This window comes from Ranitomeya variabilis, chromosome 2, assembly GCF_051348905.1.
Source record: "Ranitomeya variabilis isolate aRanVar5 chromosome 2, aRanVar5.hap1, whole genome shotgun sequence".
Lineage (NCBI taxonomy): Eukaryota > Metazoa > Chordata > Amphibia > Anura > Dendrobatidae > Ranitomeya > Ranitomeya variabilis.
Window position 1 is genome coordinate 1,010,513,029 of NC_135233.1, and position 26,929 is coordinate 1,010,539,957.

The window sequence follows — 26,929 nt, forward strand, 5'->3', positions numbered from 1 at the left end:
ATGCCCTTGTTTCAGCTCCAGCGTTAGGGCTACCAGACTACACCAAACCATTTCAGCTTATGGCTGCAGAAGTTGATTCTCATGCTACAGGAGTTCTTACCCAGAAGCATGCAGGGAAACAAAGACCAATTGCATATCTTTCAGCAAGGTTAGATCCCGTAGCTAGAGCAGCGCCAACCTGTGTACGTGTAGTTGTTGCTGTCTCACTATTGTTGGACAAAGCATCAGAAATTGTCCTAGAGTATCCACTCACAGTTCAAACTACGCATGATGTTTATGGGATATTAAACCAGGTCCAACCAAAACACATTTCCATGGCCAGACATTTGCGGCTACAGTGTTCTTTGCTGCTCCCCTCTACTATCACATTTGCAAGGCTTCAGACTCTTAATTTAGCAACACTGCTACCTCTCGAGTCTGAAGGGGGGAATAAGGACACTGATCCACACGCAAATTTTTTCCCTACAGACACACATGATTGTACAGAGCTCATTTTACAAGAAACAGCAGGCTTACCCAATGTATCCGAAACACCACTTCAAAATCCAGATTTAGAGCTGTTTATAGACGGTAGTAGGTTTGCAGATGACACAGGTAACTTTCATACAGGGTATGCAGTTGTGTCAGAATCTGAAACTCTCAAAGCAGAACCACTTCCACCAAAACAGTCTGCACAAGAAGCAGAACTAACAGCATTGATTGAAGCGCTAAAAATAGCTGAGAATCAGACAGCTAATATATACACTGATTCTAGGTATGCACATGGTATTGTGTTTGATTTTGGAGTAATCTGGAGAGCTAGAGGTTACATGACAGCGTCAGGACAACCTGTAAAACATGCTTCTTTGATCAAACAGATCTTAGAGGCTGCACAAGAAACAAAAGAAGTAGCAGTAATTAAGGTAGCTGCACATGTGAGACTCGACACTAGGGAATCTAGGGGAAATGATAGGGCTAATAAAGCAGCCAAAGCAGCGGCAGTCAAACCCTTACGACAGGTTCATACTGTAAACCTCACAGAAAATACTGAAGATAGACTGAGACAAGCACAGGAAGATGCAGGAGAAGAGGAGAGGGATAGATGGAAAAAGGAAGGGGCAGAAGAACAAGCAGGAATTTGGAAGAAAGATGGACTAATATGTCTACCTAGAGCCTGGTACCCGATTGTAGTTGGTGGACTGCACCACCCTACTCATGTGTCTGCAAATGCAATGACACTACTGGCAAAGCAAGTCTGGTTGGCTCCAGGTTTTGGCAACTACGCAAGAGACTATTGTGCTGCATGCGTTATATGCCTGGCACATAATCCCGGACAGACAACAAAGACCCCTATGAAGCACCACGTCCGACCTCTCTATCCGTTTCAGCGATTACAAATAGACTTTATCCAGCTGCCAAAAAGTAATGGGTATGAGTATGTGTTGGTATGTGTGGACATGTTCTCGGGGTGGCCAGAGGCCTATCCAGTTCGGAAGGCTTCAGCTAAAAACACTGCTGTAAAGCTAGTTGCCGAACTGATACCCCGTTACGGTCTCCCTGAAGTGATCGAGTCAGATAGGGGTACTCATTTCACTGGAGAAATATTTCAAAATGTACTGAAAATGTTGGGTGTTGAAAGTCAGTTACACACTCCGTACCATCCTCAAAGTTCTGGTAAGGTGGAACGCATGAATGGAACTTTAAAATTAAAAATACAGAAAGCCATGGCTGAAACAGGAAAGCCTTGGACAGAATGCCTTCCACTGGCCCTTTACTCAATACGCAATACCCCAAGGGGTAAGACTAAACTGTCTCCATATGAAATTTTGTTTGGTAGGACTGCCAATTTAGGATGTTATTTTCCACAGCAACTTGTGTTAAATATTGAGTCATTGACTTCTTATGTGCAAAATCTTCAGAAACAATTAACTAAGGTGCATGCACAAGTTTTTGCTTCCCTTCCAGATCCTGACAACATTGAAGGAAGTCACAAGTTGGAACCAGGTGATCAAGTCTATGTAAAAAGACACACCAGAAAGGCTCTAGAACCAAGGTTTGACGGACCCTTCCAAGTCCTGTTGACAACACCTACATCAGTCAAGCTTGAAGGAAAGGCATCATGGATACATGCAAGCCATTGCAAAAAAAGCAGTATAAACTCATGATATTGATGTTAATAGTATTAACCACGACAAAGGCATGGGAAAGACTAAATTCTCTAACCCCTTTGAACAATAGATTCGTACAACATCATGGAAAATTAGTGCATGACTTGTTAAACAATACACAAACCCTGACAGATTGTTGGATCTGTACCCATTCACCGGTATCAGCCACAAGTATACCTTTTCTAGCAGTTCCCGTATCAGCAGAAGAAATATTCGCTTGGCCTAATTGTTCAGACAACCTGGCCAACAACCAAATTGGTAATGCTAGGCTGTGGAATACTACAATCGCCATACCAATTGTGGGATGGGTAGAATTTCCTTGGTGGCAGGGTAATCTCTCAGGGAGTAATACACATCTACAATATTTAGCATTCAAGGGAGGAAAATGGGTACCTAGGAATAAGACTGGATTAACTAATTTAGGACAGGTCCCCACAGAAAATCTACAGCTCAGTTTCAGTACAACCGCCGATCCCTCTGATGCTTTCAAACCTGTAGTATTGGAAAGATACATACACAATAGAAAATGGGAACATTCTAAATTGTTCCCCCAAGGTGATGCAAACAGTTGTACAAGTAAGCCGGGGAACCTGGTTTGTAATGAATCCGATGAGTATATCAAAGGAATGCCTGTATGTGGGAATCCCGCAGCCGGGTATTGTAGCCCCTTGGGACAAAAACCCTCTTGGTGTATGCTTCAGAATGTATCTAGATTTGTGGATTTGGCTCACAGATTGGTATTGCAGCACTCAGCTCTATGGGATCTGCCTGAAGGTACATTTTGGATATGCGGAGAAGGAGCATATAAATGGCTTCCCGTAGGTATAAAGGGTACTTGTACATTAGGACGCCTAACCCCGGCTACTTTCATAATTTCAAATAAACAAGTGAATATGCAAGCCGTGCCCAAGCACACACTGTATAAAAGAGCTGCAGATAACTCACCACGCCCCTCGGGGAGACCACACATAGTGCAAATGGGTATAGCCAATAAAATTGTCAGTTCTATTTTTATTTACCCTATGATTACACAAATGTGGGATAAACTGGTTAGGGCCACAGACTATCTAGATGATCAAATTTGGGATATATTGGATATACTAAACACTAGTATAGCTGTACAGAATCAGCTTATAATAGTCATCAACCAACATACCCTGGTATTGGATTACCTAACTGCCTCACAAGGGGGTATGTGTCAAATCATCGGACCCACCTGCTGTCATTATATAGACCCGAATAGTACTATGAGTATGACATTTAAATTAAAGGACGTACAACGACTCAGAGATCAGTATGACAAAGATAATGACCAGAATAAGGATAGCTGGTGGTCAGATACCTTTTCTTTTCTTAACCCAGCCAACTGGTTCAGAGGAATCGGTGGGTGGGTTGCTGGGATTATGCAGAGCATAATACATATAGTTATGATTATTGTAGTCATATACGTACTATTCCAGATTGTGCTCAAGGGTATCTCAGTATGCACAGATAAACTTTGTGTAATAGATGCAAGAGTATAAATTAATATTACCGTACTAATTTTTGTTTTTATATTTTAGTATACTGCTAAAGAAGAAAATAATTTGCGATAGAAGAATTAATACTAGATTTGATTCTCTTACTAATAATATAAGTGTGTACATGTGTAATACCAAAAATAAAGGCTTTGTCTTTAGCCCTGTGGTAATAAAAAAAGAATATGTCAAAGGGGGGAATTGTGGAGATCAGACTGAAAGAATCCATTGTGTCTTTCTCCTGAGACATCTGGCTTATTTCAGGAAACTTAAGCAAAGTTGACATTTCCTTTTATGGACGCATTCCTTCTTGATAGTGTAACCTTTTACCTACATACTAGAAGCTGAACCTTATCTCTAGTATAGACTGTTATTGTAAAAGGATGTGAAATATGAGCGCTTGTACGCATGTCTGTAAAATGTTTAACTTTTTGCTATAAAAAGGAGGGGGTAGAGCCCAGTGAGTCAGACGTGCTCCTGGGCTTCCCCTGTATATGATCACACAACCTTTTGTGCTGCGTGTCATTTCACTCGGATCCCTACCTCTAGTAAGCCAGGGACTGAGAAGGACTCAACAGACCGATGAGCAAAACATCAGTTTTGTTGAATTGTACACCTTCTTTTTCGAGATTTTTTTTACCCATGGAAAGAAAAAGTTTATTATTCTGGAATGCTACCTTTAGATATGGTATTTGTACTGTCAGGTATTCCTCCAGACATTAGAGGCTTAGTAGGGTGCCGGGCCTCTCTGACCTTTCCCGGTGCCTGCAGTACTTTGCTCTGCCCTCAACAGGGCAGACAAAATACACCTGCGCCAGAGCTGCAGCGTTAATACAAGAAGAGGACGTCATCGTAAGAATATGGGAGGCCCCGGACCGGACCTCAACACCCATCGGACCAGAACAGGACCGGGACCGCCCCTTGGTGAGTATAATCTAACCTCTTTTTCTCATCTTTCAGGATACATCGGGGGCTTATCTACAGCATTACAGAATACTGTAGATAAGCCCCTGATTCTGGTGGGCTTAGCTTACCTTCGATTTTGGGGGTGACAGGCTCCATTTAAATCTGGACTTTAATTATACCCACCCATTGGGAGAGGAGGTAGTTTCTTTTCACTATCTGACTCCTACACCAAGATTTTCTGCAGTCATATACTTTTCATCCTCCTTTAATATATTCTCACAGGGTAGACACAGCACATGTCAGCATTCAGTTGAGGTTACAAGTGTCGCACCAAGGGGGGGGCGTGGTTTGCAGGAGACAAGAGCGGGCGTGCTTTTACGGAGCTCCTGACCATCCCCTATTTTCAGCTACTTAAGCATACTAAATTGTGAAATATCTGACCTTAAATTTTATAGAAATATGCCTGGATTGGGTTACGGTATGTTAAGAAAAAAGATGATTCGTCAAAAAAATTTCCTTTATCGAGACGCAAGGACACCGGGAGGGGGCCTAATGGAGGCCTGCTTTCCTCTGAGGTAAAAGTGACTGGGTATTTACCTCAAAATATGGATCCGACGGTATCAAAGCCTCATGGATCTAAATCGGCCCGTCGAACATCTGTAACAAAGATTCCTGCTCTTATTGAGGCTTCAATATCAGCTGACAAAAACCCGAGGGGAGGCCGGGTGAACGCGATGGATACTGAAGATGTGATGGTGCAGATGAGAGAAAATGCTGACGCAGATAAAATTCCCGCCCTTGTCGCAGCTCCGGTACCAGTTGACGATAACAAGAAGAAGCGATGGGGGATCGAGTTGTGCTCTGGCATGGTGATGCAGTGGGGAAGATCAGATGATGAGACTCTGGCTTCTGCGGCACCTGCGGCAGGGATTCCCGCTTTTACTGCAGCTCTGATTAATGCCTCAGAAAGACACCGGGGGACTGCGGGGATTCCTGGTGCTGCGACACTACGGAGGGGAGCAGAGGGTGAATCACTGGCGTTGGCATTACATGGACACGGAGAGACCTCCACAGCTCTCCAGGTCCAAAGAAGTAAACTCAGGCATGACACGCCAGTGTTCATGCCTGAGACAGATGGGGTAAAAAAGGCCGGACATTGGATATGACGATGGGGGAGGAGAGAGATCCTATGCAAATACGGAGCCTGCAGGAGACACATCACTCTGGTTGGAAGGAGGGAGAGCCCTCCAGACATCAATCAATTTACTGGAACACAGATGAAAAAACCCTCATACTGTACGTACATCAGACATAATGAAAGAGAGAGATCAGAGAAATGGCACTGGCTGGCAATCATCAGGTGCAGTTAACAAAACACCATCACTCAATTATAACAGTAATAAATCAACTCTTACTGCAATGGATTGTGCCACTAATAACTCTTCATATAAAAGCCCAAATAACATAGAGTTTACAAAAATGAACCCTGTACATACAAAAATTCTATACAATAACCAACTAAATACAGGAGATGAATCTTTTAATACTCCTTATATTACCTATGTCACTAAAGAGAAGGAGCACTTGTTTGAAATGCAGGTGAAGGGGGTTGAGAATAAATCTAATGGGACAGACTTTGCACCTGGAGAGAGTACCCAAATAGAACTAACAAACCATATCAAAGAGAGCATTAAAAATATAGATTTTGATTCCTTTCTTCTCACCACCAAAGAATGCATATTACAGGAGATTAAAAGGATGCCTCTACTTCTTGCTCTCCTGAATATAATAAAGAAAATGAATCAGATGAATCAGATGGGTCACTCAATTCACTGGATCAATTGGAAAGCATTCACTCTGGGGAATTTTTGGAGGAGATTGATTCTTTTAGTTATAAAGGTGGTTTTTCCTCAGATGATATGGTTCCAGATGAGACTTTAACATCATCATCATCATCGTCGTCATAGTCTTGTTCTTCTTTGAAAGATACAGCTAGTTATGATAATTCTGAATTTACAGGAAAAAAATTACAAAAAGATGATACTGGAAAATTAGATAGAAAAATGCTACAAAGGAAATGTTCTAAAAAATCATTGATCGACAATATACTAGCCACCGATGATTACCGATCAGAAAGATTTATGGTCAACTTGTGCAAGTCCCTTTTAAGGTCGGTGGATATTCTAAGAAATGACCCTAGCAAAGATGACAACTCAAAAATATCTTCTGAAATCGAAACAGAGCCAGTTGATTCAAGGCTCTCAGACAACGTTAAAGCATCCGAGACTTTTATCAAGAAACTTTTCAAAGACTCTTTTTCGCACATAGTTGATACCACACTTTCAAACTTTAATGAGGCTTCTGACAGATCTTCCTATGTCCCTGAAAAAATTGACTCCTCATTCAAATCTCAGAAGACTTCATGTTCTAGAGAAGTACAGAATATTACTATACTTTCAGTTTCAATGGAAAACCTCCAAAAAGATACCACTTCATTCAGGAATAGTCTAACTAGTTTTGAGGACTTCAAAAGAAAAAACAACGCAAAGATTAGAGGGATTTCGAAGTCGATCCAGCAGTTCCGTGTAAGGGATTATATCTCCTCAATGATTTCTCAACTATTTCCTAACATTCAAGGGGAAAATCTAGTCGAAAAGGCTTTTAGAGTTCGCAGGCCATCTACTCTTCCGTCTGATGTAGCTACAAATGTTGTTGTTTCTTTCTACCCTAACTGGATAAGAAATTCTCTGCTCGGTATATCTAAAGAGCCAAGATTCCTTTCCTCTCCATTTAGCCACTTAACCTTTTTTAAGGATTTATGTAAAGATACCTTGCAAAAGAGGAGAATGTTTCAGTATACTACTTGCATACCCTACAATTGGACACAGCTCTCTAATCTACAGGTGAAATTCGCAACTAAATGGATCATTTTCTCTTCCCCACCGGAGGCAGCAGACTTTTTGAAAAGTGCTGGTGTAACATCCCCCAGAAACTCGTCAGGATTCACTTCCATGTCCAAATCCATTCGTCCTAAGTGAAAAATATTATTTAAATGCCAAGTAAAACTGTTTTCCATATATTCCACTATATAGCCTGTGAATAAACTGAACTTCCCCCCCAACAAGGTCTCAGGGTCATCTGGAGGTGATCCGGACACGACAAGCCATCATATACTTCATACGTTAAGTTTAACTGACATACTCAAGTGAATTTTTTCTCTCAAGCAACTTTTATTTTAGTGTTCCATACAGTTTATACATTTCGCATTATCTATGCTAATGTGTATTCTTATTTTCAGATGCTGATTTAAGCAATTTTTTTGTTATATTTTCTTTAAGTGACGCATGGCTTTGTTACTTTACAGGTTTATCCCTATTTGTTCCATATACTACTCGAACTGTTTTTTTTTCAGGTGTTGTATTTAAGCAATGGTTAACTATGTATATATCTACAGATATCTATGCTTATTTTGGTTGAAAATGTTAATAAAAATTGTTTGGAAAAACAAGTGTCGCACCAAATATTTCTTAACGGTATTAGCTTAAAGAAAGCTCAAGTTAAAATTTACTCTATACCTTTAATAAGTCCTTTTTGTTCTAAAGTCTGCTTGCAAGCTCACTGCTTTCTTCACAAACTTTCTATCCTACAGTACTCCAGGGATTGGAAAGATTAGGGCTTTTCCCACCCGCTTGAGATGAAAGGGAATAATATAGACAGTGAGAAAGCGGTGTAGAATTCTAAAGACGGAAAAACTCATTATTTTTATCTCGCCTATGACCTTGCTACATTAATATCTATATATTTTATCCTTTTTACTTTGAAAGTTAAATTTGTTGGGAATATTTAGTCTAAAGCAACGGAAGATGAAAGCGTTTAAGTGTTCAGTTATTAGAAGAACCAGCAATTAGTGTGGATAAATAACTGGGAAAGTTCTGCCAAGAGTAAAACACCCCAGAGGAATAAGAAGTCCAGATAGTATAGGTTAAGAATGTGAATATTCCAGGCTATGTTGTATACAAATTGGACTTTCAGAAAGTACCCTAAACCAAGATATGTAACATGTAGGATGCTATATTAATGTACTATACAAAACATATGTACTCCATAAATAGTTCTAATGCCTTATCTGCAGATTATTTCTAGTGTTGTGTGCAGAAGAAATATTGAATTGCTGGGTTATCAACATGCAAATTGTCTCTTGAGAGAGGAAGAGGACTTGAACTCTATAGCACCACCAGTCGGAAGCAGCGATCCTACAAGTCACTGTCGACCCTTTAACGAGTCTTGCAATATGACTTAGAATAAAAACCGTATCAAAATCTCAATTCACAGACACAGTGTTTCGGGGTATCTGCCCTCACCAGTGCAAACTGATCTGGCTAGGAGAGAGACTCTGGACTGAGGTCTAAGGGGTAAGGTTTCTACTTGTGGAGAGTAACATACTGGCTCTGGCATGCCAAGGTAAGGAGGCTTATTTGCCGTGCATTGCTTCTCTGGGAAACATAATATGCAAATTACCACTTTTGAGAGGAAGAGGACTAGAAATCTAGGGCACCACCAGTTGGAAGCAGCAATCCTCCAAGTCACTATTGACTCTTTAACGAGTCTTGCAGTATGACTTTGTATAAATACAAATCAGAATTCAAATGTGAAAACACGGTGTTTCCGTCTGTTGGCCCTCGTCAGTGCAAAGTATGAGAACTGATTTGACTAGGTGAGGGCCCCTGGACTGTATTATCATCTGCACTTTAAATTATGTTCGGATGTTGATTTCATTTTTGTTCCATTATTAGCAAATTAATTGTTTTCCTATTACAAATTAATAGTTATCTTACTTTTCCTTTTAGGAAGATAAAAGTTTGGTGGGACACATAGCGGCTATTATTGAGTACTGCAGCATCTTACCAAACTGATTTGCAAAAAGCTCAATTTTGGATGTGTCGCTGTACCGCACCATGAATTCCTGTTTGTCTAATCTCCACTGCACTGATACAAAGAGCTAAAAAAATACTGACTAATCAAACTCAATACCAAATACAGATTATGAGACCATAGCACTCACACTAGGAGCGTTCTCTCCACCCCTCTCACCAGTGATTGATTACTACTTTACTGTACATGGTGGCCATCTGTCCCTGGTGAGAGGAGGGAAGAAGGTGGAGAGAGTTGGAAGAAGCATTCTCCTTATGAGTGTACATTGCAAAAGGTTACTTTGTAATTGTCTCCTACAGATGAGAGGATCGATCAGTGGAGGATCAAGTTTGAGTTGAATTTTCAGAAATGTCAACATTTTAAAATTAGAATTTCAGTTTACAAAAAAAAAAAAACCTTGCCCAGTACAATTTCCCATGCTGCTGAAGTATCAGAGAGCAGGATTTTGCTCTGCAGCTATGTCATCTTACAGATTATCATACTTTATATGGGGTCAACTGGGGTGGTCAGTACCTGGGTCATCACAGATCAGCAATTCCCAGAGGAACAGTTTGTAACTAGTGTTGAGCATTCCGATACCGCAAGTATCGGGTATCGGCCGATACTTGCGGTATCGGAATTCCGATACCGAGATCCGATACTTTTGTGGTATCGGGAATCGGTATCGGATCCATATTACTGTGTAAAATAAAGAATTAAAATAAAAAATATTGATATACTCACCTCTCCGGAGGCCCCAGGACATCACCGCTGGTAACCGGCAGCCTTCTTTGCTTAAAATGAGCGCGTTTAGGGCCTTCCATGACGTCACGGCTTCTGATTGGTCGCGTGCCGCTCATGTGACCACCATGCAACCAATCACAAGCCATGACGCCATTCTCAGGCCCTAAACTCCTCATTCTAGGAATTTAGGACCTGAGAATGACGTCGCGGCTTGTGATTGGTCGCGTGGCGGTCACATGAGCGGCACGCGACCAATCAGAAGCCGTGACGTCATGGAAGGCCCTAAACGTGCTCATTTTAAGCAAAGAAGGCTGCCGGTTACCAGCGGTGATGTCCAGGGGCCTCCGGAGAGGTGAGTATATCAATATTTTTTATTTTAATTCTTTATTTTACACAGTAATATGGATCCCAGGGCCTGAACGAGAGTTTCCTCTCCTTCAGACCCTGGGAACCATCAGGATACCTTCCGATACTTGGTGTCCCATTGACTTGTATTGGTATCGGGTATCGGTATCGGCGATATCCGATACTTTTCGGGTATCGGCCGATACTATCCGATACCGATACTTTCAAGTATCGGACGGTATCGCTCAACACTATTTGTAACGCCGAGTCGCTTTCCATCTCCAGGGTCACTGAGTAAGTCTCTCTCTACTGTAGAGTGTAAACTCTTATGGTCAGAGGGTCCCTCTCTCCTGAACAGTGTAAGCTCTTATGTTTAACAAGGTCCTCTCTCTCTCTTTGTCTTGTAGAGTCTAAGATCATATGATCAGCAGAGTCATTTATATCTCTCCTGTAGGGTGTAAGCACTTATGATCAGTGGAGTCCTTTCTCTCCTGTTGAGTGTAAGCTCTTATGGTCTGTAGGGTCTTCTCTCTCCTGTAGAATGCAAACTGTTATAGTCAGCGGTGTTCTCTCTCTGTCACCGGTAAGGTGTAAGCTCTTATGTCTAGTGGGAGTCTAGCTCTCCTCTCTCTCCTGTTCATTTTCCAAGCAATTACACGCTTTCCAGTATTTAGATTCATGCATATTTATTTGCCCAAATCAAATTTCTTGGGAAAATTCAGTGAATTTGTATTTCAAAAGATCTGCTTATCTCAACTGTCAATGATTTTTGAAGACAAAGTGGTTTTAAACCCACCTTTGACACAAAAAAGGTCTTGAAATATTTCAATCTCGTATGTTCTCGATAAACTCTTAGCAATAAGGTCCATTTATGTGGACTAACCGACAGTACTATTCGACCAACGACCAACCGGCTGTCACTTAATGTCTGCTTAGACAGACAGACCAGAGTAAATTATGCACCCTCAGCAATCTATCCCAGCATAAAAGATGATCTTTTACGTTGCACAAAAGATCATTTCATCCAAAAATTAGTGTTTACCCTTTAAATGGAACCTGTCAGCAGGATTGAGCAAAGTAACCTGCACTCAGTGTTAGGTCGGCGCCGTTATACGGAATACAATGATACAAAGTGATGAAATCCATCTTGTGGTTGTTGTTTAATCTTTATTTTCAGTTTTGAGTTAATGATATGCCAGTGTTGCATGTCGGCCTGTGGGGGGGTCTTCATGTGGTGCTCTGATTAGGTATTTATAATGCAGACTGCTGACAGGTCATTGATCCCTCACTGACCTTATTTCATGTACATAAATAAGGCATCCTGGTTCCTTTGCAGAGAAACAGACCCAAAGCATGATGTTGCCACCACCATGCTTCACAGTAGGTATGGTGTTCTTTGGATGTAACTCAGCATTCTGTCTCAACCAAACAAGTTTTGTTTCTTCCAAACAGTTCTACTTTTGTTTCATCAGACCATATTATATTCTGCCAATACTCTTCTTGATAATCCAAATGCTCTCTAGCAAACTTCAGACGTGTCCGGACATGTACTGGCTTATGCAAGGGGACACGTCTGGCACTGCAGGATCTGAGTCCTGCACGGTGGACCCCGGGCTGCGAACGCATCTATCCTAATAAAATATATACATTCTTTAGGTGCGTTCCGCTAGCCCTAACATAATACTAGCGCCAGGGTCTGGCTAGTAAATGGAAGTAGTCTGGCACTGCAGGGTCTGAGTCCCTGGCGGCCTAGTGTGTTACTGATGGTAGCCTTTGTTACGGTGGTCCCAGCTCTATTCATGCCATTTTCTAGGTCCCCACGTGTGGTTCCGGGATTTTTACTCACCACTGGGTGAAGTCTTGCGTGGAGCCCCAGGTCAAGGGAGATTATCAGTGGTCTTGTATGTATTCCACTTTCTTATTATTGCTCCCACAGTTGATTTCATCACACCAAGCTGCTTGACTATTGCAGATTTAGTCTTCACAGCCTGATAAAGGGCTACAATTTTGTTTCTGGTGCCCTTTGACAGCTCTTTGGTCTTCATCATAGTGGAGTTTGGAGTGTGACTGTTTGAGGTTGTGGACAGGTGTCTTTTATACTGATAACAAGTTCAAACAGGCACCATTACTACAGGTAATGAGTGGAGGACAGAGGAGGCTCTTAAAGAAGAAGTTACAGGTCTGTGAGAGCCTGAAATCTCGCATGTTTATCGGTGACCAAATACTTATCTTATAAAATCTTTCAAAATTAGACAAGGTGATTTTCTGGATTTGATTTCTCATTTTGACTCTCATAGTTGTGGTCTACAAATGATGTAAATTACAGGCCTCTCTCATCTTTTTAAGTGGGAGATCTTGCACAATTCATCACTGACTAAATACTTTTTTCCCCACTGTATATGCAAGTTAATAGCATTTTTTCATGTGCAAGATAACATTAAGCATAGAGGTCTGGATGCTGTATAGGCAACATAGCAATTGTTTTACTCACACAATCATGAAGCACTAAAGTATAATATGACTGAGAGCGAAGAAACTCAGCTCTCCCAGAACACCCCCAGGGTGTCCAATCACTGGGACGACTCCAAGCAGAGATTAACACAGATAAATAGAGCAAAAAAGTCCACAAATGCATAGTTATATATAAAAGATATAAATAACGTTTTATTGCAATCAATCAGTATTACAATATAACAACAAAACCATAAATCAAAAGCTGCAGAAATGTGCTGTATGCACTAAGCAGAATAAGAAGGGACAATAAGGAGGAAACATGACGGAAAAAATGAGTAAGGGGGGAAGTACTTCAATATATCCTTTTATCAATGGAAGTAAGTCAATAGCATTGTACTACAAGGGTCCCACAGGTATCCCAAGATCGTAACTAGCAAAATTTATATATATCATATTACAGGCTTACCCATTTCAATTGTCAGGGAAAGTACCCCCTCCTTCTCAGCACCCGCGAACGCACGTTTCGCCAGATGGCTTTTTCAACAGGGTTCACATATAGTCTGTTCCATGATGTTTAAATAGTGTATCAGGGCAGTGTATGGAAGGGCTAAGTCCACAAGAAGGGAGGAATTACTTTTACAGCCAAAAAAGTCCAGATCAGACAGTGAGTCTGGAGTAAGATTCATTTCAACTTCCAACTGTCAATGGGGTCGCATCCGGGAGATACTCAGTAGACATTGGTCTGTTTTACAGACTGATGGGATCTTGGCCTCACATTTAACAGAGTTTCCCCTAATGACACAACGTAGGGGAAAAAATTTGAAGGATACTCTGGTGAGGAGTCACTATGTGGCGAAGAATGATAACAGAAACTTCCTGGGTGCGACTAGTCCAAGACAGGGGTGCTTTCCTTGTGGCTCATGTGTCGCGTGCCCGAACATTCTCAGATGTGGGACCTTCAAGACCTCAGATGGGAGCAGGGAATTTAAAATACGAGAAATTATCTCGTGCAATGTTGTCATATATTACGTTACATGTCCCTGCTCCTTGGTCTATGTCGGTCTCACGTCTAGAGAATTAAAAGTTCGGACACGCGAGCATGTACGAGATATTCTGGCCGCTAAGGAAGCGACAGATGTGTCAAGCCTCAAGACCCTGCCGAGACACTTCCGGACCTTTCATGGATCTGATCCTCGAGGCCTTAAGGTGAGAGGCATCGATAGGATACATGGAGGTATCAGGGGTGGTAATATGGTAAAAATACTGGCACAAGGAGAGTGCAAGTGGATCATTACCCTTGATACCATGACTCCGAAGGGTGTAAACGAGAAGTTGAGTTTCGCTCCATTTCTTTAACTGACTTAGTTCCATGGATTGATGTTGCTGTGTTCCACCGTTTATGATTCGCCGTGCCTGTGCGATATAGGAAATAACGGGTATTTTTACTCTTTTCTCTCTCTAAATTGAGCCTATCCACCATTTTTTTATTATATGTTGTTAATATTTGTCTTGTGTGTGTTTTTTATTTTTATTTTTAGTTTATTCTTCTACATGACCACGGTTCTGGATGCTACATAGGCTACATTGGACTCCTTCTATCACGAATGGATATCACAAAGAGTATATGAAGCCATCATCTATGTTTATTTATCTATTTTGGCTATACATCATATTAACATGATATTTGTTGCACTGGTCACTTTAATTGCTGATAATAATGCTTTTGGCGATATTAGTTTTTTCACTTTATTATAGGTGGGCTTTAGACACTCCTGTTTAGAAATATTTAAGTCTAATTTTATATTAGTCTTCATGGTGCACTGCTTTTTATGTAAAGTACACTATAGGAGTATGTAGGGACTTTTTTGATCTTCTTAAAGATGGCCGCCACCGTGGTCTTCTTAAATATGGCCGCCGGCAGTGCGCATGCCCGCTGTGGCCCGGATTGTTCGTCCTGGCTGATGCCGCCGCTATTGGCTGGGCGTGCGTGTCACTTGACGTCATATGGTGGTGTTCCACCCACATGCACGCCCAGCTGCGGCGGCCATCTGGCGAAACGTGCGTTCGGGGGTGCTGAGAAGGAGGGGGTACGTTCCCTGACAATTGAAATGGGTAAGCCTGTAATATGATATATATAACTTTTGCTAGTTACGATCATGGGATACCTGTGGGACCCTTGTAGTACAATGCTATTGACTTACTTCCATTGATAAAAGGATATATTGAAGTACTTCCCCCCTTACTCATTTTTTCCGTCATGTTTCCTCCTTATTGTCCCTTCTTATTCTGCATAGTGCATACAGCACATTTCTGCAGCTTTTGATTTATGGTTTTGTTGTTATATTGTAATACTGATTGATTGTAATAAAACGTTATTTATATCTTTTATATATAACTATGCATTTTTGGACTTTTTTGCTCTATTTATCTGTGTTAATAGCAATTGTTTTGCTCTTAGTAATTAAGTTAGATTTAAAGGGAATCTATCACCAGGTTTTTGCTACCCCATATGAGAAAAGCATAACGTAGGGACAGAAAGCCTGGTTCCTGAAGTGTATCACTTACCTTACTGTTTGCTGCAGTTTTGATTGAAAACAGTGTTTATGTTCTGCAGATCTACCAGTTCTCTGACTGCTAAGTTAAGTATAACCCTGCCCACACCACTGACTGGCTGCTTTCTGTGTTCACTTTGCATAGGCAGAGAGCTGCAAATCAGTGATTGGGGCTTGTTTTTGGCTACCTGGCAGCTGCAAAAAAAATGATCAAAGGTAGACACCTAAAAAAAATAATAGCAACATATACAGTCATAGTCGAAAATGTTGGCTCACTTAAAAATATTCCAGAAGATGAAGTATTTCTCCCAGAAAATTATTGCAATTACACGTTTTGTTATGATACAGGAAAGAAATATATCTTGGTACCTTGTTAGCCAGTAGATAGAAAAATATTTAGAATTGAGAGTCCTCAGTGGTTGATATCTTTTTAAAGCCATTAAAAGGTATCAACCACTAAGGACTCTCAATTCTAAACGTTTTGTTATGCAAATGTTTATTTCTTCTGTGTGTATTGGAACACCACAATAAAACAGAGAAAAAGGTAAATCGGCATAATGTCACACAAATCATCAAAATGGGCCAGACTAAATTGTTGGCACCTTTCCAAAATTGTGGGTAAACATGTGTTAGGGGTCGAGTTCCCGTCTCTGCACAGGGGGAATCTTGGGCCATCTCCGCTGCGGTCTCTTATTCTTCTCCTGCCGCAGTGGAGTCTGCTCAGTGGAGACGTCGGTCCCAGCGTCTTGCTCAGTCTGACTCTGTACAGAGAGTTGCTGCTGCTTTTCCTGCTTCTGCCATTGAAGTCAGTGCTGGGCAGCAGCGAGCAGATGCTTCTGGGACTAAGTTCTGCTTTTCTCGTTCTGAGCATGCCCAGAGTAAGATCTCTCAGTGGAGATCGAGGGTCACATGATCAGATACTGCAGCTAAGGTCCTGTAGGTGCTCACGCTCTGTGGCAGCCTCTCATTGGTCCTTCTAGGAAGGTCGTTTACTTGCTGCAGCTATATAAGGCTCGCATGGCCGCACGGCCATGCGCTAGTATTGCTTTCATTTATGTACTTTGCGCCAGTGTGGTCTTTTATGAGTGTGTTCAGGGACCTAGCCGAAATAAGCCCCTAGAATGCTGACACCTCCGGCGAGGAATTTCGTGTGCATGCAAGACCACCGACTGTTCTTGTTTAGATAGTTAGCCTGTGCTTCTGTGGTGTCTAACAGGGCACAGTGCTTTGAGTTCACGGCTGCTCTGTGAAGTAACAGAGTTAGCTAACACCGCCATTTAGTTCCGCTATTTGCTAGCAGCAGGTTCTCCTGCACGGTGGACCCCGGGCTGCGAACGCATATATCCTAATAAAATATATACATTCTTTAGGAGCGTTCCGCTAGCCCTAACATAATACTAGCGCCAGGGTCTGGCTAGTAAATGGCGGACATACAGCAATCTTTGCTGTATATCCAGCAGCTGGTGGGTAGGTTGGCGGCTCTCGGGAGCTCAACCTCAGCTGTGGATATTTCCACAGTTGCTGTACAGGCTGCTAGCGTGGCTGCAGCAACCTTGTCCACTACCACCCCTGTTCCGACTAGGGTTGAGCGAAACGGAACGGTCATTTTCAAAAGTCGCCGACTTTTGGCAAAGTCGGGTTTCATGAAACTCGATCCGATCCCAGCGTGGGATCAGTCATGTGGTACACGATCTTCGCGCCAAAGTCGCGTTTCATATGACGCTTAAAGCGCCATTTCTCAGCCAATGAAGGTGCACGCAGAGTGTGGGCAGCGTGATGACATAGGTCCTGGTCCCCACCATATTAGAGAAGGGCATGGCAGTGATTGGCTTGCTTTCTGCGGCATCACAGGGGCTATAAAGGGGCATTCCCGCCGACCGCCATCTTACTGCTGCTGATCTGAGCATAGGGAGAGGATGCTGCCGCTTCGTCAGAAGCAGGGATAGCGTTAGGCAGGGTAAATTAACCCCAAAACCGCTTGTGCTGTAGCGATTTCCACTGTCCAACACCACCTTTTCTTTGCAGGGACAGTGGAGGCTAGATTTCTGTGCAACAGCTCTGTAGGTTATAAGGCTCCCTGATAGCTGCGTTGCTGTGTGTACGCCGCTGTGCAAACCAACTGCTTTTTTCAAAGCACAAATCCTGTTGCTCCTTCCTTTCTGCACAGCTATCTTGTTTGTTTGTCCACACTTTTGACTTTTGTGTGCAGCAGTCCTTTTTATTGCTGCCTGCCATACTTTTCTGAGTTTACTGTAGGGAGATAGTAATTGTAGTACAGTCCCTTTTTTTTTTTTGTTTTTTTTATTATATCTCTTCAAGCCACTTTCTGCCACAGAAAATATACTCTAATACAGTGGCCCAGATTTATTCACTAGTCTCCCTGAAAAAAATATAGGGGCAGATTAAAATTGGCAAATCTGCATCAGTGCCAGTCCTGTCTGTGGCATCTGTCTTTCATTTTCTGCCACAGAAAACCTACTGTATAACAGTGGGCCTGATTTCTTCACAATTCTCCCATAAAAAATAAAACAAGTGGGAGATTAAGATTGGCAAATCTGCATCAGTGCCAGTCCTGTGTGTGGCATCTGTCTTTTTTTTCTGCCACAGAAAAACTACTGTATAACAGTGGGCCTGATTTCTTCACAATTCTCCCAGAAAAAAAAAAAAGTGGGAGATTAAGATTGACAAATCTGCATCAGTGTCAGTCCTGTGTGTGGCATCTGTCTTTGTTTTTCTGTCACAAAAAACCTACTGTATAACAGTGGGCCTGACTTCTTCACAATTCTCCCAGAAAAAAAAAGTGGGAGATTAAGATTGGCAAATCTGCATTAGTGCCAGTCCTGTGTGTGGCATCTGTCTTTTTTTTCTGCCACAGAAAACCTACTGTATAACAGTGGGCCTGATTTCTTCACAATTCTCCCAGAAAAAAAAAGTGGGAGATTAAGATTGGCAAATCTGCATCAGTGCCAGTCCTGTGTGTGGCATCTGTCTTTCTTTTTCTGCCACAGAAAACCTTGTCTCCCATATCCAAAAAAAAAAATAAAATAAAGGGAGAATAATCTTGCCAAATCTGTGCATCTGTGCCAGTGCTGTCTGTGGTATCTGTCAGTCATTTTGTGCCACAGGAACTATACCGTGATATAGTGGGCCTGATTAAATCCCTTGTCTCCCATATCAAAAAAAGAGGGACATTTCTATTGCCAGTGTGTGTATCTGCATCAGTCCTGTTAGTGTCATATCTGCCAGCGTCTTTCTGCCAATCAAACTGTGTAGTGTAATACAGTGGGCCTGATTTTTCCCTGCATTCTCCCACACATAAAGAGGGACATTTCTATTGCCAGTGTGTGCATCTGCGTCAGTCCTGTTAGTGCCATATCTGCCAGCCTCTTTCTGCCAATCAAACTGTGTAGTGTAATACACTGGGCCTGATTTTTCCCTGCAATCTCCCACACATAAAGAGGGACATTTCTATTGCCAGTGTGTGCACCTGCGTCAGTCCTGTTAGTGCCATATCTGCCAGCGTCTTTCTGCCAATCAAACTGTGTAGTGTAATACAGTGGGCCTGATTTTTCCCTGCATTCTCCCACACATAAAGAGGGACATTTCTATTGCCAGTGTGTGCATCTGCGTCAGTCCTGTTAGTGCCATATCTGCCAGCCTCTTTCTGCCAATCAAACTGTGTAGTGTTATACAGTGGGCCTGATTTCTCCCACACATAAAGAGGGACATTTCTATTGCCAGTGTGTGCATCTGCGTCAGTCCTGTTACTGCCATATCTGCCAGCCTCTTTCTGCCAATCAAACTGTGTAGTGTAATACAGTAAGCCTGATTTTTCCCTGCATTCTCCCGCACATAAAGAGGGACATTTCTATTGCCAGTGTGTGCACCTGCGTCAGTCCTGTTAGTGCCATATCTGTTATGATCCCAATGGCAAAGGATCTCAGAGATTACAGCAAAGTCTGCAAACATAAATACCAGCTCATAGGGACGTGGTAACTAGGCTGACCATATACCTGATCCTAGCACAAACACTAACAGTAGCTGGGGAACGTGCCTACGTTGATCCTAGATGTCTCGCGCCAGCCGGAGAACTAACTAACCCTATAAGGGAAAATAAGACCTCGCTTGCCTCCAGAGAAAAGACCCCAAAGTAATACAAGCCCCCAATAAATAATAACGGTGAGGTAAGAAGAAAAGACAAACGTAAGAATGAACTAGATTTTAGCAAAGAGAGGCCCACTGACTAATAGCAGAATATAGTAAGATGACTTATATGGTCAGCAAAAAACCCTGCAAAATATCCACGCTGAATATCCAAGAACCCCCAAACCGACTAACGGTGTGGGGGGAGAATATCAGCCCCCTAGAGCTTCCAGCGATAACCGGAATCACATTTTGTACAAGCTGGACAAAAATATAAACAATGCAAATGATCAAAAATAAGAAAGCAGGACTTAGCTTATCTTGAAAAGAACCAGGACCTGAAGACAGGAGCAAACAGAAATGAACTGATTACAACGATGCCAGGCACTGGACTGAGAATCCAGGAAGTTTAAATAGCAACACCCCAGGCCTAACGAAGCAGGTGAGTACCAACCTGGTAAAAGACAATCCAAGTGCCAAATCACTAGTGACCACAAGAGGGAGCCAAGAAGTATAGTTCACAACAGTACCCCCCCTTTAAGGAGGGGTCACCGAACCCTCACCAAGACCACCAGGGCGACCAGGATGAGCAGCGTGGAAGGCACGAACCAAATCGACCGCATGAACATCAGTGGCGGCCACCCAGGAATTATCCTCCTGACCATAGCCCTTCCATTTGACCAAATACTGAAGCCTCCGTCTAGAGAGACGAGAATCCAAGATCTTCTCTACCACGTACTCCAACTCGCCCTCAACCAACACCGGAGCAGGAGGCTCAACAGCAGGAACCACAGGCACAACGTACCGCCGCAACAAAGACCTATGGAACACGTTGTGGATGGCAAACGACACCGTAAGATCCAAACGAAAAGAAACCGGGTTAAGAACTTCCAAAATTTTATAAGGACCAATAAAGCGAGGCTTAAACTTAGGAGAGGAAACCTTCAGAGGGACATACCGAGAAGACAACCAAACCAAATCCCCAACACGAAGTCGGGGGCCCACACCGCGGCGGCGGTTGGCAAAACGCTGAGCCTTCTCCTGTGACAACTTCAAGTTGTCCACCACAAGATTCCAAATCCGCTGCAACCTATCCACCACGGAATCCACCCAAGGACAGTCAGAAGACTCAACATGACCCAAGGAGAAACGAGGATGAAAACCAGAGTTGCAGAAGAATGGCGAAACCAAAGTAGCGGAACTAGCCCGATTATTAAGGGCAAACTCCGCCAATGGCAAGAAGGTCACCCAATCATCCTGGTCCGCAGAAACAAAACATCTCAAATAAGCCTCCAGTGTCTGATTAGTTCGCTCCGTTTGACCATTAGTCTGAGGATGGAAGGCAGATGAAAACGACAAATCAATGCCCATTTTAGCACAAAAAGATCGCCAGAATCTGGACACAAACTGGGATCCTCTGTCGGACACGATATTCTCCGGAATGCCGTGCAAACGAACCACACTCTGAAAAAACAAAGGAACCAGATCGGAAGAGGAAGGCAACTTAGGCAAGGGCACCAAATGGACCATCTTGGAAAAACGATCACACACCACCCAGATGACAGACATTCCTTGAGACACCGAAAGATCAGAAATGAAATCCATGGAAATGTGTGTCCAAGGCCTCTTCGGGACGGGCAAGGGCAGAAGCAACCCGCTAGCACGAGAACAACAAGGCTTAGCCCGAGCACAAGTCCCACAGGACTGCACAAATGACCGCACATCCCGTGACAAGGAAGGCCACCAAAAGGACCTAGCCACCAAATCTCGGGTACCAAAAATTCCCGGATGCCCTGCCAACACCGAGGAATGAACCTCGGAAATGACTTTACTGGTCCATTTATCAGGAACAAACAGTCTGTCGGGTGGACAAGAGTCAGGTCTACCAGCCTGAAATCTCTGCAACACACGTCGCAAATCAGGAGATATGGCCGACACGATTACTCCCTCTTTAAGAATACCAGCTGGCTCCGAGACTCCAGGAGAGTCAGGCACAAAGCTCCTAGAAAGAGCATCAGCCTTAACATTCTTCGAACCAGGCAGGTACGAGACCACAAAGTCAAAACGAGAGAAAAACAATGACCAACGAGCCTGTCTAGGATTCAGGCGCTTATCAGACTCGAGATACATCAGATTTTTGTGATCAGTCAAGACCACCACACGATGCTTAGCACCCTCGAGCCAATGACGCCACTCCTCAAACGCCCACTTCATGGCCAACAACTCCCGATTACCAACATCATAGTTCCGCTCAGCAGGCGAAAACTTCCTAGAGAAAAAAGCACATGGTCTCATCACAGAGCAACCAGAGCCTCTCTGCGACAAAACAGCCCCAGCACCGATCTCAGAAGCATCCACTTCAACCTGAAAGGGAAGTGAGACATCAGGCTGGCACAAAACAGGCGCCGAAGTAAACCGGCGCTTCAGCTCCTGGAAGGCCTCCACGGCTGCAGGGGCCCAACTAGTCACATCAGAACCTTTCTTGGTCATATCCGTCAAAGGCTTAACAACGCTAGAAAAGTTAGCGATAAAGCGACGGTAGAAATTAGCAAACCCCAAGAACTTCTGAAGACTCTTAACAGACGTGGGCTGAGTCCAATCATGAATAGCTCGGACCTTGACTGGGTCCATCTCCACAGCAGAAGGGGAGAAAATAAAACCCAAAAAGGAAACCTTCTGCACTCCAAAGAGACACTTTGAGCCCTTCACAAACAAAGCATTATCACGCAAAACCTGAAACACCATCCTGACCTGCATTACATGAGAATCCCAATCATCCGAGAAAACCAGAATATCATCCAGATAAACAATCATAAATTTATCCAGATACTTCCGGAAGATATCATGCATAAAGGACTGAAACACTGAAGGAGCATTAGAGAGCCCAAAGGGCATCACCAAGTATTCAAAATGACCTTCGGGCGTATTGAATGCAGTTTTCCATTCATCTCCCTGACTAATGCGCACAAGGTTGTACGCACCATGAAGATCTATCTTGGTGAACCACTTGGCACCCTTAATCCGAGCAAACAAGTCTGACAATAGTGGCAAAGGATACTGAAACTTAACAGTGATTTTATTCAGAAGCCGATAGTCTATACAAGATCTCAAAGACCCGTCCTTCTTGGCCACAAAAAAGAATCCCGCACCAAGAGGGGAAGAGGATGGACGAATATGCCCCTTCTCCAAAGACTCCTTGACATAAGAGCGCATTGCGGCATGCTCGGGTACAGACAAATTAAATAATCGTCCCTTAGGAAATTTACTGCCAGGAATCAAATCTATTGCGCAGTCACAGTCCCTATGAGGAGGAAGAGCACTGGACCTGGACTCACTGAATACATCCTGATAGTCACACAAATACTCAGGAACCTCTGAAGGAGTAGAAGTAGCAATAGACACCGGCGGAGAATCGCAATGAATTCCCTGACAACCCCAACTCGACACCGACATAGCCTTCCAATCCAAAACAGGATTATGGGTCTGTAACCATGGCAGACCCAACACGACCAAATCATTCATTTTATGCAGAACAAGAAAACGAATCACCTCCCGATGTTCAGGAGTCATGCACATGGTCACTTGTGTCCAATACTGCGGTTTATTTTCCGCCAGTGGCGTAGCATCAATTCCTCTGAGAGGAATAGGAATTTTTAAAGGCTCCAGGACAAATCCACAGCGCTTGGCAAACGACAAGTCCATAAGACTCAGGGCAGCACCTGAATCCACAAACACCATAACAGGGTAGGAAGACAATGAACAAATTAAAGTCACAGACAAAATAAATTTAGGCTGCAAATTACCAATGGAGACAGGACTGACAACCTTGGTTAGGCGTTTAGAGCATGCTGATATAACATGTGTAGAATCACCACAGTAAAAACACAGCCCATTCTGTCGTCTATGATTTTGTCGTTCAGTTCTAGTCAGGATTCTATCACATTGCATTGCTGGATCGGGGTTTCTATCACATTGCATTGAAACAGGTGTCTGTTCAGACAACACCGCCAGAGGATTAGCGGATTTGCGCTCCCGCAAACGCCGATCAATCTGAATAGCCAGCTCCATAGAATCATTCAGACTTGTAGGAATTGTGAAATCCACCATCACATTCTTAATGGCTTCAGAAAGACCATTTCTGAAATTTGCGGCCAGAGCACATTCATTCCATTGAGTAAGCACGGACCATTTCCGAAATTTTTGGCAATACACTTCGGCTTCATCCTGGCCCTGAGAGATAGCCAGTAGAGCTTTTTCTGCCTGAATTTCAAGATTAGGCTCCTCATAAAGCAATCCGAGCACCAGAAAAAACGCATCAACATCCGCCAATGCCGGATCTCCTGGCGCTAACGAGAAAGCCCAATCCTGAGGGTCGCCACGCAAAAAGGAGATAACAATTTTAACTTGCTGAGCTGAATCTCCAGACGAATGAGGTTTCAAAGATAGAAACAATTTACAATTATTCCTAAAATTCCTAAATTTAAATCGATCTCCAGAGAACAGCTCAGGAATAGGTATCTTAGGCTCAGACATAGGACTGCTAACAACAAAATCCTGAATGCTCTGCACTCGTGCAGCAAGCTGATCCACACTAGTAATCAAGGTCTGAACATTCATGTCTGCAGCAAAGCTTACAGCCGCTCTGAGAAAAAGGGGAAGGAAGAAAGAGGAGGAAAAAAAAAACAAAACAAAAAAAAAACTCAGAACTCCTTTTCTTTTAATCCCACTTCTGCAATGCATTAACTATTCATTGGCCTGGCATACTGTTATGATCCCAATGGCAAAGGATCTCAGAGATTACAGCAAAGTCTGCAAACATAAATACCAGCTCATAGGGACGTGGTAACTAGGCTGACCATATACCTGATCCTAGCACAAACACTAACAGTAGCCGGGGAACGTGCCTACGTTCATCCTAGACGTCTCGCGCCAGCCGGAGAACTAACTAACCCTATGAGGGAAAATAAGACCTCGCTTGCCTCCAGAGAAAAGACCCCAAAGTAATACAAGCCCCCAACAAATAATAACGGTGAGGTAAGAAGAAAAGACAAACGTAAGAATGAACTAGATTTTAGCAAAGAGAGGCCCACTGACTAATAGCAGAATATAGTAAGATGACTTATATGGTCAGCAAAAAACCCTGCAAAATATCCACGCTGAATATCCAAGAACCCCCAAACCGACTAACGGTGTGGGGGGAGAATATCAGCCCCCTAGAGCTTCCAGCGATAACCGGAATCACATTTTGTACAAGCTGGACAAAAATATAAACAATGCAAATGATCAAAAATAAGAAAGCAGGACTTAGCTTATCTTGAAAAGAACCAGGACCTGAAGACAGGAGCAAACAGAAATGAACTGATTACAACGATGCCAGGCACTGGACTGAGAATCCAGGAAGTTTAAATAGCAACACCCCAGGCCTAACGAAGCAGGTGAGTACCAACCTGGTAAAAGACAATCCAAGTGCCAAATCACTAGTGACCACAAGAGGGAGCCAAGAAGTATAGTTCACAACACATATCTGCCAGCCTCTTTCTGCCAATCAAACTGTGTAGTGTAATACAGTGGGCCTGATTTTTCCCTGCATTCTCCCACACATAAAGAGGGACATTTCTATTGCCAGTGTGTGCATCTGCGTCAGTCCTGTTAGTGCCATATCTGCCAACATCTTTCTGCCAATCAAACTGTGTAGTGTAATACAGTGGGCCTGATTTTTCCCTGCATTCTCCCACACATAAAGAGGGACATTTCTATTGCCAGTGTGTGCATCTGCGTCAGTCCTGTTAGTGCCATATCTGCCAGCCTCTTTCTGCCAATCAAACTGTGTAGTGTAATACAGTGGGCCTGATTTTTCCCTGCATTCTCCCACACATAAAGAGGGACATTTCTATTGCCAGTGTGTGCATCTGCATCAGTCCTGATAGTGCCATATCTGCCAGCGTCTTTCTGCCAATCAAACTGTGTAGTGTAATACAGTGGGCCTGATTTTTCCCTGCATTCTCCCACAAATAAAGAGGGACATTTCTATTGCCAGTGTGTGCATCTGCATCAGTCCTGTTAGTGCCATATCTGCCAGCCTCTTTCTGCCAATCAAACTGTGTAGTGTAATACTGTGGGCCTGATTTTTCCCTGCATTCTCCCACACATAAAGAGGGACATTTCTATTGCCAGTGTGTGCATCTGCGTCAGTCCTGTTAGTGCCATATCTGCCAGCGTCTTTCTGCCAATCAAACTGTGTAGTGTAATACAGTGGGCCTGATTTTTCCCTGCATTCTCCCACACATAAAGAGGGACATTTCTATTGCCAGTGTGTGCATCTGCATCAGTCCTGTTAGTGCCATATCTGCCAGCCTCTTTCTGCCAATCAAACTGTGTAGTGTAATACAGTGGGCCTGATTTTTCCCTGCATTCTCCCACACATAAAGAGGGACATTTCTATTGCCAGTGTGTGCATCTGCGTCAGTCCTGTTAGTGCCATATCTGCCAGCGTCTTTCTGCCAATCAAACTGTGTAGTGTAATACAGTGGGCCTGATTTTTCCCTGCATTCTCCCACACATAAAGAGGGACATTTCTATTGCCAGTGTGTGCACCTTCATCAGTCCTGTTAGTGCCATATCTGCCAGCGTCTTTCTGCCAATCAACTGTGTAGTGTAATACAGTGGGCCTGATTTTTCCTTGCATTCTCCCACACATAAAGAGGGACATTTCTATTGCCAGTGTGTGCATCTGCGTCAGTCCTGTTAGTGCCATATCTGCCAGCCTCTTTCTGCCAATCAAACTGTGTAGTGTAATACAGTGGGCCTGATATTTCCCTGCATTCTCCCACACATAAAGAGGGACATTTCTATTGCCAGTGTGTGCACCTTCATCAGTCCTGTTAGTGCCATATCTGCCAGCGTCTTTCTGCCAATCAAACTGTGTAGTGTAATACAGTGGGCCTGATTTTTCCTTGCATTCTCCCACACATAAAGAGGGACATTTCTATTGCCAGTGTGTGCATCTGCGTCAGTCCTGTTAGTGCCATATCTGCCAGCCTCTTTCTGCGAATCAAACTGTGTAGTGTAATACAGTGGGCCTGATTTCTCCCTGCATTCTCCCACACATAAAGAGGGACATTTTTATTCCCAGTGTGAGCATATGCGTCAGTCCTTTTAGTGCCATATGTGCCAGTCTCTTTCTGCCAATCAAACTGTGTAGTGTAATACA